The sequence below is a fragment of the Chelon labrosus genome (assembly GCF_963514085.1).
Source record: "Chelon labrosus genome assembly, chromosome: 24".
NCBI classification, from domain to species: domain Eukaryota; kingdom Metazoa; phylum Chordata; class Actinopteri; order Mugiliformes; family Mugilidae; genus Chelon; species Chelon labrosus.
This window is the reverse complement of record NC_140357.1, coordinates 5,978,630-5,991,938: the sequence shown is the minus strand read 5'-3', so window position 1 is coordinate 5,991,938 and position 13,309 is coordinate 5,978,630. Positions and strand designations below refer to the sequence as shown.

Genomic DNA, 13,309 nt, shown 5'->3' with positions numbered 1-13,309 from the left:
ATAAGTAAGAGATGTGTGTTATCTTCTTTTTCCACTTGCATGCCCACTATTGTTAGTTTATGAGTTCTGTAATGTGGTTACATTTCTGACTTTCTGGCCACTACGACCACTGCTACCTTGGAGTCTGACTGATTCTTTATTCGAGGAACAAGGGGAACTTTGAAACTCATCTGCCTGAATGATAGGAGTGTAATCTTTTTAGAATTCAGAAGAATGTGCAGAAACATACATATTTTGCCCTGAGCACAAATGATTTAGGACATTTCTCACACAGACAAGAAAAGAGGAATAATGTGCTCTTGAGTTGCATTCAGCGCAGGTTTCCTTGTGTTTCACAAGCTCAATTCTAAGAGGGTTTGGACATTACTATTCAGCACCATTAGCACTCTCCCCTTTGCTGTGGTGGCCGCCGTGAATAGAAACGGGCAGCGCCATTCCAACGATTCTCTATTCGGTGACATTGGCAGCATTTTCTGGAGGTAGACAATCAGTCAGCTCAGAGTTATTGTGTAATCAGGCAGAAAGTAGAGCCATGAGATTTGATTTGGACGAGTACTTTTGCTTTGTCGCCAGTCTCCACCATTCAGAACCAAATTAAGGGGTAACACTTATTTGCCCATCATGGGGAGAAATAACAATAGTTGTGAATGCAAAGCACTTTTCCACCATGGAGAATTTCAGTCTGCTGGCATTTCTGTGGACTTTTGTTGCCCGTATTGGCTTTCTGCAAAATTTAGCTCAGTTCTTACATTGTAGAACCAAGCTACTTTTCCTCTTAATACTTTATTTTTTTATCTTTGCACTTCAAGTATTTAAAACTCAGTCCTTTATGTACAACACCAGCTTAACGCTACACTGATTTGTGCGCCAGTGATCAATTTATTATTAAATATGCCAATTTCAACAGAAGAACTGCAAATTAAATCCTAAAGCCCTAGATGACATCTTTAAACGTCTGAATTCATACATTTAGATTGATGTTTATCACAGAATTCCCACATAAGAGAGACTTAAGGAAATTGTTTTCTTTTGCATGATAATTAATCAGCATTAATCCATTTTTATTCATCTTTGGGAACAAATAGCAAACTAAACATTGGGCTCATATTGTACCTATCTACCGTATAGGTTTAACTTAAAGTTCAACTTAGCTGACTAAATAACATTGATCATCTTGTGACTATTCAGTGTTCTGCTGGGAAACGTTTGGACCTAACATTCGTGTGGATGTTACTGAGACATGTACCACCCACCTAGACCAGACCAGACATAGCAATGACACTCCTTGATGGCAGCAGCCATCCCCAGTAGGATGCAGCCTGACACAGGCACACACAAAAATGGTTTTACTCAAAAAACATGAAAAACAGCACAAAGTGTTGATCAAGTATCTGTGGGATGCACTGGAACAAGCCTGATCCACAGAGGCCCCCACTATCAAGATCCTGTTGCCAGACACCACAGGACACCCTCAGAAGGTCCATGTCCATTCTTCAATAAGTCACAACTGTTTTGGAGACACAAGGGAGACCTACACAATATTAGAAAGGTGGTCATAATGTCATGCCTGATTGGCCTGTATCTGTTGTGTGGTCAACCAGAGGCATTGTGGGTTTGCTTTGCGGGAATTGCTACATTATATGGTAGTCAGTTGCATGTCTTGCGACTGCTTACTCTTTCACTCAGAGGCCCTGCTCATCTTATCTCCATAAGGTCACTTGAGTGAGACTCATGATGGATGATTGTTAATTTATAAACGATAAACGAAAATTTAATTCACACAGCTGACAAATCGTGAAGTGAAAACCCGCCGATGGTGGGTCTCCTCCGGTAAGTGACACCTATCACACTGTTATTTTACCATTTGTCACCATCAGCATATCAATGAATTTCCACTTTCCAATTTGCCAAGCCTCCTCTGAAGACATCATACCAGAGGCAAGCACATTATCTTGAATTTAAAAAAGAAAATGAAATCCGTCTGCTACATTAATTGAACACCACGATAAATAAAAGTTAAAATGAAAAACATTCATTTGTCACAACGTGTTTACTGTCAGTTTTGTAACAGTTGAGTTGAGAATATAGACTGAATAGTGTGCAGAGTTGCACACGCTTGATTATATAGTAATAACTTATTAACCTTGTAGGTAAAGGGCGTTTTCTCTTGACTGGCTCATTAGTCAGCTCTATACAGCAGCATACGGTGGCTTTTAACAGGGGGAAGGGCCTGCTTGAAAGGCTGGGGAGGATTACTTTATTGGATGCTGTGTGTGTGTGTGTGCGTGTGTGTGTTTCACATGTTTAGTTTAATGCAGTATTCTGAAGTGCATAGCAATGCATCAAAATCGACCACATGGGACCATCAAATTAGAATGATTTATAGTCCTGTATTAGCATATACTGAGTGTTCTGTTGAGTGGAGTCACAATAATAAACCCAGGCCTCTGTCCAGATGACTGAGCTATGGATTCTGGGAAAGAGACTTTGCTTTTTTTATTTATTTATTTTTTTTACACCACTTTTAAACTAAAAGTAGAATCTGTCTGCAGTGGTGTTGGCTTACATACGTCTGATATATGTTAGACATTATCTGAACAATTGGTTCTTATAGTCATTAGTAAGGATGTGAGAGAAATAGGCAGCTATTAAGAGTTGAGAGGGATTGACATGGATCAAATTATTCTGGCCTCTCAAGAATTTAAAGAAGCCATGTCTGGATCGCGCTGCTGGTATGAAATGTTTTCTCTTGGGGAAACCGATTTGCCGGGCTTGACGTGCCGAGACAGCTTGTACTTGACCCGAAACCTGTTTGGTCTCACGTGGTATAAGAACAGGTCACTTTATATTTATATTTTCTAACAGGTCACTTTATATTTTTAACATAGTTTATAGTTGTATAAACATTTTATTTCTAGTCACTTTCTATTTTTTATTTAGCTTTTGTATTTTATGTTCAATGTTTGTAACTGCTACTGGATGCTTGAATTTCCCTCGGGATTAATAAAGTATCTATCTATCTATCTATCTATCTATCTACTGTAATCCGTTACCTGGAGGACTAGAGGTTAGGGGACTAACAGACCAACCCCAAAGCAATCCCGAACCCAGAAATGGGTGAAGGTTGGGCTTGGGGCCAGAAACCCCAACTCCTAAAACATACATATGCTACAGAAATATGTCTGGAGGCCGTGCTAGTGTCACACTACAGACTGACCAGGGTGGCCATAATGTTTTGGCTCATCAGTATGCATATATTCAGTGTCAGAGATTAAAGACAGACACTCCAAAGTACTTTCCTTCTGCAGGAGTAGCAACACTTGAGCTGCTCTTCTTAAATACTAAGCCATTCTCCTGAAAGTGGCTGCAACCTGACGCCTGTAACCCCACTCGTTTGTTTCACATTCTCCTAATTTTTGCTCAAAGGTTGACAATGTGTTGGATTAATCATAATTTACAACCACACCGCACCGCGTCGAGCCGTTGTGTCGCCGTGACTCATTTCAATTCCCAGTCACCGCAGCCAAATCAGAGGATTGCTCGTCTCTTTTTGTCTCAAGAGCGCGGCTCCTATAGATGATCAGCGCTCGCATATGTTAACATAGCACATTTGGATTAGAGTCTTGGCAGTGTTTTTAGTCGAGGAGCCTCACTGTTTGAAACATGAAGGGTCCCGGGGAAGTAGAGCAGTCCGTGGTGGAACGAATGAATCATGGCGCAATAAATCATCTCTCAATGGATACATTTCATACTTGAGAATGCTAAAACAATTCAATCCCAGTCACTATAAGCTCTCACGAGGCTATTGTCACAAAACAAGTATTGATAGAGATTAGTAGATCTAAGAATGCTACGCCTTGTCCTTAGTCAACATCAGAAATAATCTTTCCACATTCGTTTTGTGGATAAAGCCCCAACACAACTATAAAAATCCTGAAAATGAGAATATGTACATAGTTGTTTTCATTCTTTAGGCGGTTTACTTAACCATTTCCCCGTGCATATTAAATGAAATGCAAAATTAGTTTGAATAATTTCACATCTCTGTCGTTAAAATGGCATTCCAGTATTCTACTGTGAAACTAGCATCTTCATTGTAATATATTATAACACAGTCTTTAGCATTAAACATGCCATATTGCAATATCAAATGGAAACGTGTCCAACGTTCAAATCACATTGGCTCATGCCTCTCAGTTCTAGTACGATGTCAGAGGCAGATGTTACACATGTGGTGCATTAACAGATATGTTTATCAGTACGCCGTACTGCCTCCGTGAATTAGAATATGCCAGAGAATATGCTTTGTGAACAGCTTGGCAATCTTGTGGCATAATGCAGATGATGACACATCTGCACTGATAAGAAAAAAACAAAAATATCTTAATAAGTTTTTCACTCAGCAAACGTTTGAGTATGAAAAGCAGCTGGGGGAAAAATGTGGGTTCAGATAAACACAATTACCTCCAATTCAAATCATCAAGTTTCAAGTGCTTTGTTAATCAAGAGGCAGGTTGCTAATAGTTTTTGAGTCATCTCTCTGTTTAGTTTGTTTTAGCACTACATGTTGTCGTTTGTTTGAAAAATAGGACAAAATCTGATGTTGTAGAAATGATTTTTCTGTGTGTGTGTGTATGATTCAGACAGATGCATAAAAATATGCTCTGTCTGACCCCGTTTCATACGTCACATTACACCCTGTGACTCTGCACTTCTGGCCTACCTCCCTCCTGACATACAACCGTATGCCTGCGCCTGTCACATCTTTGTGTATCTGCTCAGCTGCACTTAAGGGTGTCAGAGGGCGTTGTCATACACTAGCACACACACAGGCCAACACAAATGCGACACGTCAGTTCCCTGCTCCCCTGATATTAGCTGCTACTGACAGGAACTTAATGTGCCTCCAATCTGTATGTGAAAGCAGCATAAACACACACATTCTCATACTCAGCATATTCAACATGCATGCTTGTCTCTTTCACTCTATTGGATTCTTTATTATGCACACACACACTAACACACACATTGCAGACACATGATAAGGGGAACACTCACACCACATACAGTACATGAGTGGAAGGGAACAGACGAGCAGAGCCAAGCGTCAAATCGAGGTCAGCGCTCAGCTGTTTCAGATGCAATACCCCAAGGTACTCTGGCATATGCAAAGCAAACACATCTGCAGTGGCCGTGTTTGTCACTTACTGTACAATGACATAAGACACACGTATACGCCACCATCCGGGTACTTGGAGGATACTGCTAACTCCCCTCACTGCTGCAGGAGTCTCTGTAAGCCTATTAGCATTATAAAGTTGCTAATTCCTGCTATTTTAACCTGACAGGCGGGACAGTCGAGAAAAAGCTGCTAGGGTTAGCATGACAGGAGCAGACATGTTTGGAATTGGGACTTTTCTGCTGCGTCAGATGGTGTTAAAATGTGGAGGTAAAATCATACTTTCCGCCTGTCATTCTGCAGATTGTCATTTTTACAATTTAAATAAACACAATTGTGTAATCTGTCTAATCACCTATCTGATACTAAAAGAATGGAGTTGTTATGTTTGGCCTGTCAGCAATCTTAAGGTGCTTCTCCTGTGTGAATTCTTTCATTGTTCACTTATTGACTGTCCCCTGCACATTGACTGCTGTGTGGACAATTGGCCTTTAATCCACAAAGGTCTAAGTCTATTCAAGTCGCGTGCAATGCATGATGGTTGTTAGTGAACGAGCAACTTTGGTTGAAGAAACACCATTAATCTGCTTTCTTTTTCCAGTTTTTTCAAATGAACATGCACTGAGTTAGCAATAAAACAGTCACCGAGTTTAGAGCGCTGATGTCCTCCCCTCCCTCACACATGCACTTTGTTGACACGGAGAGTGACAAATGCTTGGAAGCTCATTTTAATAGGCACACAGTTAAGAGAAATCCTCTTAAAAGCATCCGCCAACCTGTCAAATAGCAGTTTACTTCCATGTCTGTCCTGACTCATGAAATCCTGACTGTAGTGAAGATTTGCTTTTGACCTTTTGGAGATAAAATGTCAACACGTCATGGTTGTGTTGTATTAGATATTTGAGTCAAATGTTGCATGTTGAGTTAAGGCCAACGATCGATGTATTTTGTGAGGTCACCGTAACATTTGACCTCCAAATTCGAGTCCATGTGAACATCTGTGTTACGACCACGGCTGTCATCAGCGTATACTTTTCTCTGTCATTAAGAGGCACTATGTATGCTATGGAGTTTTTATGTGGTAGCATTATTACGCAAGAACATATGTAAGATCGCATGGGAAAACCTTTGTAGAAGGGCTTGGGAATATCTGAATTTGACCAAAACTTGAACGCTTCACTTTGATTTTAAGAACACTGGTTGGAAGCTACAGAAAGATATAGAAATGTCTAAATACATCTATAAATAAATATTTGCATTGTCGGGTAATGTCAAACCACTATACAGAAATCAGACAAGTCAGACATTGTGCAGCTGACTGAATTTATATTTGTCTTTCTATCGTTTTCCATCTCAGTACAAAAAGACTTGCCTGTGATGCAACAGCAGCACGTCAGACAATGCATTTGCACTGTAATTATTCAGTAGTGTTTAAATGCCATCAAGTTTCTTAAATGTCTTAAATCAACACATACATAGATGTTTTCTTTCTTGCACAAATCCTAGCTGGCAGAAGTGCAGTTGTAACCACGCACCACTTCAACACACTCAGCAGTCGTGAACATACAAATGACGGAACAGACGCACACATCTAAAGCACGTCGATTGCTGTGGAAAGCGCAGGGATTACAGTGTCAGATTAAGGACAGCTGTAACAGCTCAGGAAGGATCCCACTTCTTGGCAGGTAGATAATGTCTCACCTTTGACCCCGATCACCAGTGCTGGCACGCTGCCACTGTCCCGGGCTTATTAATGGGTTTCCTGTATGTCCTGCCATTCCTGGGCTGTCACCAGCAAAGGACACTGGGAGGGGGGAGATAACAAAGCAGGAGGTGTGTATGTGTATGTGTGCATCAGTTCAAGCTTGCGTGCAACTCACACATATAGCAACGTGTACAGAGAAACCACGCACATTAGAAAAAACACTTCCCAATTGTCCCAGACTGCAGCCATGTTGACTGTATTAGTATTCGTGGGCAGGAGTGGTTGGTGATCTCTCAGGGAAGTGACAGTCAGAATGGGCCGTCTGGAACACTCTGTCATTCAGCCCCAGTCAGGGCCTGTCCAATTGATCCAGCCCAGCTGTCACAGCCAATGAGAGACACTAGACTAAGGAGCAGCAGGGACAGTTTGTGCTGCCAGGGGTTATGGATGATGTATAATATAAGGATGGTGTTTGTGTTATAAGCTACCTGGCAGGAGACGATCAGTTAACTGTGGCCACGTGGCATATCTTTGCCGGGTTGAGATATACCGGTGAAGTCCTGGTGAATGTTTATTAATGCAAAATGTTCTTCAGATACAGAACATTAAAAATACGCCACCAACAAATTTGCAATAAAAGAAAATAACAATAATTAAATATAAAATCTCACAGCTCCCCTCATGTCTTTGTTGCTGGAATCCATTTTCTTTTTAACGGGGCTAGATTACATTTCACAACGGTTTGTACTTCACCAGCTTGTCTGTATATTCAGTGAACTCCGTTTATTGACCTGCTATCTCACTTTTCAGCTGTTCAAGAAATAGAAAGTTATTGACGCGTAAAAACGATTGCCATTGCATTTTCTTTTGACCTGAGACCTTGACAGACTGCTTGGTTGGTTTCTTGACTTTCAATGTTAAAGTAAAACATAGCTTTTATGACAATTAATGCCCTGACTAACTTAGCAAGATTTGCTGCTCTTGATAGCCATCTCATGAGGAGGGTTAGAAATGCAACACATTGCCAATTCAGGCTACATTAACTGTTCCAAGCACGTGAAAGCTAATGCATTAGAGTTTGTGATTTGTAGCCGAGCCAAGCTCTGTGAGGCTGTATTAATGCATAGTGGCGCTCTGAGCTAAATGTTAATGTCAGTGTGGTAACACGCTCACAATGGCGATTTTAGAATCATGAGATTTCGCAGGCATTGTGTTTACCGTGGTTGGCGTCGTAGGTCGGCATGTTAAAATGCCAGTATCTGCAAATCAGCGCAAAACACGCGGCTTCATGGAAATGTCATTGGTCTTACTTCATTTGGCTTTAAGATACGTTATTAGACTTTGACCTGCAGATGGAGCTACCATGTATATTTGCACAAAATGTTATGGAAATCCAATATTTGTTGAGATACTTGTTTTTTTATGCAAGTAGTAAACCCTGGAGCCCTCCCACTGACATGTTAACGTGACCATGATAGCTAAACCGAAGCAATGGTTTATTTAAAAAGTGCACTACAGATACACTATAGCAATGACTGATGGAAGAAGGGAGCATCTTCAACATTACTACTTTAAGAGGTTATGAGAGGGCTGATGCCAAAATGCAGGCAGCAGTTATTCTCAGTGCCCAGGTGGGTTTTAGTTAATTGTGTGATATGGATTTGCCAAGCGGCTTCGTCCACCAGCCAGGGGTTATTGATGATGCTCCCCTATATTCAGTATTCTTTACACCTGTATAGAGAGACCGCACTGTCGACACAGTGTTTGGACAGCCTTTTAGTTGGCTCTATGTGCTTTAGCGGAGGCTGGTTTCCAGCAGCCATTGTCTGATGATGTATGGGCCGCTGTTTGGGCTTTGGCCACCTTTCACACTGTGTGTTATTCAGCCTCATGATGTGGCTGTGTGAACTTTGCCAGGTATTCAATGCGGGCGTCTGATGTTACAATGGCAGTGTCGAAGAAGATTGTGCTCTTGAAACCACTTTGGATAGTAATAGACTTTCATCTGTGGATAAAGAAATGTATTCAAAGTGCCGCTAATTTGTTTGCAACTTTTGAATCTGTTTGTTTTCTCTTCAATGATCCCTTTTCAGACTCTTCTATTATAGCTTGAGTTAGAGACGTGTTGGTGTTAGTAATGTGGCAGTAAATGGCTTGAAGCTTTTTTTTTCTTCCATTTGTGCATTATAGTCAGCAAGTGTCATCAACCCCTGCTATACTGCCAACAAACATGATTCACAAACAGTATAATAAGGACTTGTGGCACATGTGTGTGAATATGTTGCCATACATTTAGTTAATGGATTGGATTCATAGTCATTCTGTTACACTAGACTTGGTGCATTTAAAGATGCATTAGTAATGCTTTAGTAATCACTTATTACATACTCTGATACTGTTGCTTTTAGAGCCACATAGCAAACATTGAATCAATCCATAAGATGTACATTTTCAGTTCCAGCATATTCTCTACTCATGCAGAATCTAACATGGGTATTTTAGTATTTGGATTAACGACGCAGCAACCTCAGGGGCTGAAAAATGAAATGCCAGAAATTGCAATTCCTCAAATGGCCCATTTCAGGCTGGCATCAAATCAAGTCAATCCCCGTAGATTTTAAAATGCCCAATTTTACGGCAGAAATAAACATTTTTACTGCCTGGTACAAAAGCAGTTTTGATCTCTGTAGCTATCGTTTCACCCACCAGCATCATGTGCCTGCTCTTTGTCCAATTGTGAACTAGCCAGAAATTAGGTGGAGTGAGGCGCTGCCATGATGGCGACAGCCGGTGCCACCCACATCCACTCATCCAACACGACCACTCTTCAGGAATCCTATGGGTGACGTCACAGATCGTCTATATTTACATGCAATCAATGGAGCATCAACCCCCGGCTCCAGGTGGTTATCATGCTGTGGAGGAGCAAAGCAGCTCCGTAACACTCTAGCTGGGTGGCACAGATGTGAACAAAACCCAAGTGAAAGACTTAATACATTTCTTGGTTTTGGTTTTGCCACATTTATTTCCACAACAGCCTAATCTTTAGTACTTAGTACTTCCAAATTAATATAATGAATGTTTGCTATTCTGTGCTTGATGAAAATTCATATTTGAGAGAATGTAATTAGCTAATATGTTCTTCATTAATGATGCAGGCTCTTATTTCACCCACCCCTGCAACCATTCAATCTGTCATTAATCAGAAAGTTAGATTTTATGACCCAGACCATCATATATGCGATAAACCACTGAGCCTACAGATATAATCTCTAATGCACACAGCGTTTTGAATAGTCTATATCCCAACTAAAGCCACTGCAAAACATGTTTGTGTTCTTTATGTCCCAATCAGGTTACAGCTCTCTTTCAAATCTACACAAAAATACATAAAAAAGTGCATGTCTGAATATCCCAACGGTTACTGCATTCCTAAAATCTAATGTCACTATTTCTAACCAGCTCTACATATTCTCATTTTGATGTATCTTTGGTTCTCTTTGTAGGAATTATAATATAAGTTTAATCCGCCATGTGCATGCATTACAGTCCCAGCCAATTCCACTGCATGCCCTTCATGCTACTTCTGATTGTACATTTGTCCTACGCTCGATTCCATTTGATTAAGCCGAGCTCAAATGGCTCCTGGCTGCAGGGAGCAAAAGGAGAGAAGGTTGCCTCTGGAGATTTAGCTCTGGGAGACCTCTCGACTCAAACCACAATATGCATGACTACTCAGTCCTGCAGAAGGTCATACATGACCGATTTTATTCATTCCCAGGATCAATATTTGTTCATCCTAAACACAAATGCAATAGACTGTTAGGGAGATTCTTTATTTCAATTCAGCTGAGTTTTATTACACACCAGGATAGTACCCAAGCAAAATATTTTCCCATCCCAAACTAAGGGATTTTATTCAGTCCCAGCCTCAGCATTGCCTTCCCATATGTCCAGCCTCTTGGCTCTCCTGGTCCACACTGAGCAGAGGAAGTCATCAAACAAGATGCCAAGCCGTCGCTATCTGATAGCAGGGACACTGACCTTCTCATCCTCATATCTGATGGTGGTTTTTATCTGCCAGACAAATGTCAAAAATACCATTCCCCGAGCACAATCACTTTGGCACCGCGGCCAACTTTTCTTTCCCCCCTGCCTGCCTCTGCTCCCTCCCCCCGACTGGATTGTGAACTGTGGAGCTCGAAGCGAGACATCTGCAATACCACAGCTGTCACTCAATCGGTGATATAGAGGAGAACTCACACAGCCCCGCTGAATCCTAGGGGTGAGAGAATAATGGGAAAGCGTTTGGGACCGGGGACAGAAACTTGATTAAAACTTCATAAAACTGAAAGAGCTCATTTAAATTTTACTGTTCCCACATGTTGTGAATGACTTGACAAGGTATTATTACTACTGTACTGGCTTTTGTCATAGAGTAATTCATTTTCCACAGCAAATGTATTAATTTGTTAGGTTATGTATATCTCTGAGGAATACAAAGACACACTGACATCACTCACAAATAAATGTGTTTTTTTTTTTGTCCCCTCAGTCATTTAATTATGTATTTCCCACAATTTGACACATTACATGCTAATCTAACAATGTTCTATGGCAATCATTTAATTTAGTTAGTGCAGCAAGACAGTAAATTCTCAATATGTTTCACTAAGCAGTTAGAATTGCTTTGAACAAGTCATCCATTCACACTTATTACACGTTTTCTATCTCTTTTGCTTTAACGAGTACTGTATGGAAGTGGCTATTCATTTTAGCTGTGAGGAGTTGTATGTATGTTTTAGGTGACTCCAAAGTTGTCTTACAGTATGAGGATGTAGTGTATCCTTAGCAGGCTAGCAAGGAGTGCTGCAGTCTCCCTGTTAGCTGGCAAATGATTGGTCGAGGCACATGGTCCAACCAAATTCTCATTGGCCGAACATTTACTAGTGTTACTTTCATAGAGAGAAAAGCATTATATCAATAGGCTTCCAGGATTAAACCATAGTTTTCTATAGACAATATTAATTTTGTTTACGTTTTACTCAGATCACTCACAAACTAATTGTTTCTGTACGAAGCACTTAGTACAGCATTTGTTTCTTATAATAGGTAATGAGTATATATCCATCTCCTGTCCACAGTAAAGTATGATAGCTTTCAGAGGCACCCTGACTCATGTTCTCACCAGTTGCGGGGAACATTTCTCACTTACACCTCCCAAACAAAACTGCTTATTTCCTCCAAAACCATAATGACATCCAGCAGCACCACAGTCCTCTCTCTGGAATGACTTATTTATATTTTCTTACCAATGCAACCCGTACCCTGAGTGCAACAGCCCATTCTGGCAACAGCACTGACAGTACGAGATGGTTAGTTTGTATTTGATATGCAAAGCAGTATAGCTGCTCGTACATTACACCCAGAGGGCCTGGGGACCAATGAATAAGGTCATGACAGAGTTAGAAGGGAATACAATGGAGACAAATTGTTTATGCTTGTTATGAAATCAGGTTGTTCGCATAAAGATGAGTTGGGGGTGTTGTGGAATGGAAAATGAGTTCCCTGAAGGCATCGACGAGGAAATGACTGAGTAATGCGTTTGCACACAAGAAGTGCTACTGTCAGTTTGAGACATACTACTCAAGGGGGAGGCTTGAAGGAATTCTTAGACTCTTTGGGACATAATAATTCTTTGGTTAATGTTGTTTTTTTTGGGGGGGTGGAAATTGTTGGTTTTGCACATGGATATTTTTTGAATTGGGTATATTTAGATAATACGTTTTATCGCGGGGTTGTGGAAAGACTGTGGGGTCTGTCAAGGGGCTTTAGGGGTTCTTAAACTGCCTTGGTGCTCCTGGTGTTCGCTTCATCTTAAATGTGATGTTAAGTAATAAGAGGCACACAAAAATATTTCTACTTGAATACTTAAACTGGGTATGCAAGGTTTAATTGATGTCCACTCAAGAGTGATCGACAAAAAATAGGCACTTAGGGACTTAGCAGTATCAAATTTCACTTCTTTGCATACTGAAGCAGGTCTTGTAAATAAAAGCTGTATTGGTGTTAGGTACGACTTTACAGTTGTGCATCCTCGGATGCTGTGTGTAGACAGATGCAGGCCTGTGTTTTTCACAGCGTGGCAAAACTAAATTATCCGCAGAGGTGTGTGTTCCTCCCTGAGAAATCGTGTACTACAAGACAAGAGAGAAAAGGGCGGCTGGGCAGGCAGAGGCAGAGACCAAGCAGAAGCAGAAGAAAGGAGAGAGAGAGAAATGTCGGGCAGTTTGTAATTGAGGAAGGAGTCGGTTGTTCCAGCACGGCGGACAAGTGCGACACTCTCAGACAGGGGCTAAGTAGGAGCAAGTTGGACCACAGTCAGATTTGGGGAGCCGGGGTGCTTAATCATCCTGCGTTTGGTG

General features: G+C 41.0%; 1 protein-coding gene across 1 annotated transcript in view; it reads left to right on the top strand.

Moving 5' to 3' along the window:
- Positions 1-13,309, top strand: part of LOC311509213 (interleukin-1 receptor accessory protein-like 1) — a gene marked incomplete at its 3' end in the record, with an annotated part of 191,289 nt that overhangs the window by 60,079 nt on the left and 117,901 nt on the right. The gene's annotated exons all lie outside the window — the stretch shown is intronic.